A 4719-nucleotide genomic window follows, 5' to 3' on the forward strand; every position below is an offset into this window, starting at 1 on the left:
ACAATCGATGACTGCCCTCACAGGGAGCACAACAAGAACCCCTGAGGGAGCGGGAGATCAGTGGGAGGCAGACCCCAAATTCTCATTAAAAGACCATACTTAATGGTCTGGCTGTGACAAGAGGAATCCCGGCGGTCGTGGTCCCCAAAACTTCTGTTGGCACAGGACGGGAACCATCCCCAAAGACAATTCATCAGACATGAAAGGGACTGGACAGTGGGTGGGAGACAGATGCTGATGAAGAGTGATCTAATTACATCAGGTGGACACTTGAGACTGTGTTGGCATCTCCTGTCTGGAGGGGGGATGGCAGGATAGAGAGAGTTGGAGGCTGGCAAAGTTTTCACAAAAGGAGAGACTGGAAGGGCTGACTCATTACGGGGACAGCAAGTGAGAGTAAGCACTAAGATGAATATTAACTTATATGTTACAGACTGACTTGATTTGTAAACGTTCACTTGAAGCTCAATAAAAGTTAAGAAAAAAAAAAGGACAGCGGAGCAAGGGCGGGGGTTTGGGAACCACGGTTTAAGGGGACTTCTACGTCAAATGGAAAAATAATTGTATTATGAAAACATTCTGCATCCCACTTTGAAATGTGGCGTCTGGGGTCTTAAATGCTAACGAGCGGCCATCTAAGATGCATCAATTGGTCTCAACCCACCTGGAGCAAAGGAGAATGAAGAACACCAAGGTCACACGACAACTAAGAGCCCAAGACACAGAAAGGGCCACATGAACCAGAGACCTATATTATCCTGAGACCAGAAGAACTAGATGGGCCCTGGCCACAATCGATGACTGCCCTCACAGGGAGCACAACAGAGAACCCCTGAGATAGCGGGAGATCAGTGGGAGGCAGACCCCAAATTCTCATAAAACGACCATACTTAATGGTCTGGCTGTGACTAGAGGAATCCCGGTGGTCGTGGTCCCCAAACCTTCCGTTGACACAGGACGGGAATCATCCCCGAAGACAATTCATCAGACATGAAAGGGACTGGAGAGTGGGTGGGAGAGAGATGCTGATGAAGAGTGAGCTAAGTACATCAGGTGGACACTTGAGACTGTGTTGGCATGTCCTGTCTGGAGGGGGGATGGGAGGATAGAGAGAGTTGGAGGCTGGCAAAGTTTTCACAAAAGGAGGGACTGGAAGGGCTGACTCATTACGGGGACAGCAAGTGAGAGTAAGCAGTAAGATGAATATTAACTTATATGTGACAGACTGACTTGATTTGTAAACGTTCACTTGAAGCTCAATAAAAGTTAAGAAAAAAAAAAGGACAGCGGAGCAAGGGCGGGGGTTTGGGAACCATGGTTTAAGGGGACTTCTACGTCAAATGGAAAAATAATTCTATTATGAAAACATTCTGCATCCCACTTTGAAATGTGGCGTCTGGGGTCTTAAATGCTAACAAGCGGCCATCTAAGATGCATCAATTGGTCTCAACCCACCTGGAGCAAAGGAGAATGAAGAACACCAAGGTCACACGACAACTAAGAGCCCAAGACACAGAAAGGGCCACATGAAGCAGAGACCTACATTATCCTGAGACCAGAAGAACTAGTTGGGGCCTGGCCACAATCCATGACTGCCCTCACAGGGAGCACAAGAGAGAACCCCTGAGGGAGCGGGAGATCAGTGGGAGACAGACCCCAAATTCTCATAAAAAGGCCATACTTAATGGTCTGGCTTTGACTAGAGGAATCCCGGCGGTCATGGTCCCCAAACCTTCTGTTGGCACAGGACGGGAACCATTCAAGAAGACAATTCATCAGACATGAAAGGGACTGGACAGTGGGTGGGAGAGACATGCTGATGAAGAGTGAGCTAATTAGATCAGGTGGACACTTGAGACTGTGTTGGCATCTCCTGTATGGAGGGGGGATGGGAGGATAGAGAGAGTTGGAGGCTGGCAAAGTTTTCACAAAAGGAGAGACTGGAAGGGCTGACTCATTACGGGGACAGCAAGTGAGAGTAAGCAGTAAGATGAATATTAACTTATATGTGACAGACTGACTTGATTTGTAAACGTTCATTTGAAGCTCCATAAAAGTTAAGAAAAAAAATGGTCAGCGGAGCAAGGGCGGGGGTTTGGGAACCATGGATTAAAGGGACTTCTAAGTCAATTGGCAAAATAATTCTATTATGAACACATTCTGCATCCCACTTTGAAATGTGGGGTCTGGGTCTTAAATGCTAACAAGCGTCGATCTAAAAAAAAAAAAAAAAAACAAGCGGCCATCTAAGATGCATCAATTGGTCTCAACTCACCTGGAGCAAAGGAGAATGAAGAACACCAAGGTCACACGACAACTAAGAGCCCAAGATACAGAAAGGGCCACATGAACCAGAGACCTACATTATCCTGAGACCAGAAGAACTAGTTGGGGCCCGGCCACAATTGATGACTGCCCTCACAGGGAGCACAAGAGAGAATCCCGGAGGGAGCGGGAGATCAGTGGGAGGCAGACCCCAAATTCTCATAAAAAGACCATACTTAATGGTCTAGCTGTGACTAGAGGAATCCCGGCGGTCATGGCCCCCAAAACTTCTGTTGGCACAGGACGGGAACCATCCCCAAAGACAATTCATCAGACATGAAAGGGACTGGACAGTGGGTGGGAGAGAGATGTTGATGAAGAGTGAGCTAAGTACATCAGGTGGACACTTGAGACTGTGTTGGCATCTTCTGTCTGGAGGGGGGATGGGAGGATAGAGAGAGTTGGAGGCTGGCAAAGTTTTCACAAAAGGAGAGACTGGAAGGGCTGACTCATTACGGGGACAGCAAGTGAAAGTAAGCAGTAAGATGAATATTAACTTCTATGTGACAGACTGACTTGATTTGTAAACGTTCACTTGAAGCTCAATAAAAGTTAAGGAAAGAAAAAAGGTCAGTGGAGCAAGGGCGGTGTTTTGCGAACCATGGTTTAAGGGGACTTCTAAGTCAATTGGCAAAATAATTCTATTCTGAAAAGATTCTGCATCCCACTTTGAAATGTGGCGTCCGGGGGCTTAAATGCTAACAAGCGGCGAACTAAAAAAAAAAAAAAAAACAAGCGGCCATCTAAGATGCATCAACTGGTCTCAACCCACCTGGAGCAAAGGAGAATGAAGAACACCAAGGTCACACGACAACTAAGAGGCCAAGACACAGAAAGGGCCACATGAACCAGAGACCTACATTATCCTGAGACCAGAAGAACTAGTTGGGGCCCGGCCACAATCGATGACTGCCCTCACAGGGAGCACAACAGGAACCCCTGAGGGAGCGGGAGATCAGTGGGAGGTAGACCCCAAATTCTCATTAAAAGACCATACTTAATGGTCTGGCTGTGACTAGAGGAATCCCGGCGGTCGTGGTCCCCAAAACTTCTGTTGGCACAGGACGGGAACCATCCCCAAAGACAATTCATCAGACATGAAAGGGACTGGACAGTGGGTGGGAGACAGATGCTGATGAAGAGTGATCTAATTACATCAGGTGGACACTTGAGACTGTGTTGGCATCTTCTGTCTGGAGGGGGGATGGCAGGATAGAGAGAGTTGGAGGCTGGCAAAGTTTTCACAAAAGGAGAGACTGGAAGGGCTGACTCATTACGGGGACAGCAAGTGAGAGTAAGCAGTAAGATGAATATTAACTTCTATGTGACAGACTGACTTGATTTGTAAACGTTCACTTGAAGCTCCATAAAAGTTAAGAAAAAAAATGGTCAGCGGAGCAATGGCGGGGGTTTGGGAACCATGGACTAAAGGGACTTCTAAGTAAATTGGCAAAATAATTCTATTATGAAAACATTCCGCATCCCACTTTGAAATGTGGCGTCTGGGGTCTGAAATGCTAACCAGCGGCCATCTAAGATGCATCAATTGGTCTCAACCCACCTGGAGCAAAGGAGAATGAAGAACACCAAGGTCACACGACAACTAAGAGCCCAAGACACAGAAAGGGCCACATGAACCAGAGACCTATATTATCCTGAGACCAGAAGAACTAGATGGGCCCTGGCCACAATCGATGACTGCCCTCACAGGGAGCACAACAGAGAACCCCTGAGATAGCGGGAGATCAGTGGGAGGCAGACCCCAAATTCTCATAAAACGACCATACTTAATGGTCTGGCTGTGACTAGAGGAATCACGGTGGTCGTGGTCCCCAAACCTTCCGTTGACACAGGACGGGAACCATCCCCGAAGACAATTCATCAGACATGAAAGGGACTGGAGAGTGGGTGGGAGAGAGATGCTGATGAAGAGTGAGCTAAGTACATCAGGTGGACACTTGAGACTGTGTTGGCATGTCCTGTCTGGAGGGGGGATGGGAGGATAGAGAGAGTTGGAGGCTGGCAAAGTTTTCACAAAAGGAGGGACTGGAAGGGCTGACTCATTACGGGGACAGCAAGTGAGAGTAAGCAGTAAGATGAATATTAACTTATATGTGACAGACTGACTTGATTTGTAAACGTTCACTTGAAGCTCAATAAAAGTTAAGAAAAAAAAAAGGACAGCGGAGCAAGGGCGGGGGTTTGGGAACCATGGTTTAAGGGGACTTCTACGTCAAATGGAAAAATAATTCTATTATGAAAACATTCTGCATCCCACTTTGAAATGTGGCGTCTGGGGTCTTAAATGCTAACAAGCGGCCATCTAAGATGCATCAATTGGTCTCAACCCACCTGGAGCAAAGGAGAATGAAGAACACCAAGGTCACACGACAA

This window comes from Elephas maximus, chromosome X (genome assembly GCF_024166365.1).
Source record: "Elephas maximus indicus isolate mEleMax1 chromosome X, mEleMax1 primary haplotype, whole genome shotgun sequence".
NCBI classification, from domain to species: domain Eukaryota; kingdom Metazoa; phylum Chordata; class Mammalia; order Proboscidea; family Elephantidae; genus Elephas; species Elephas maximus.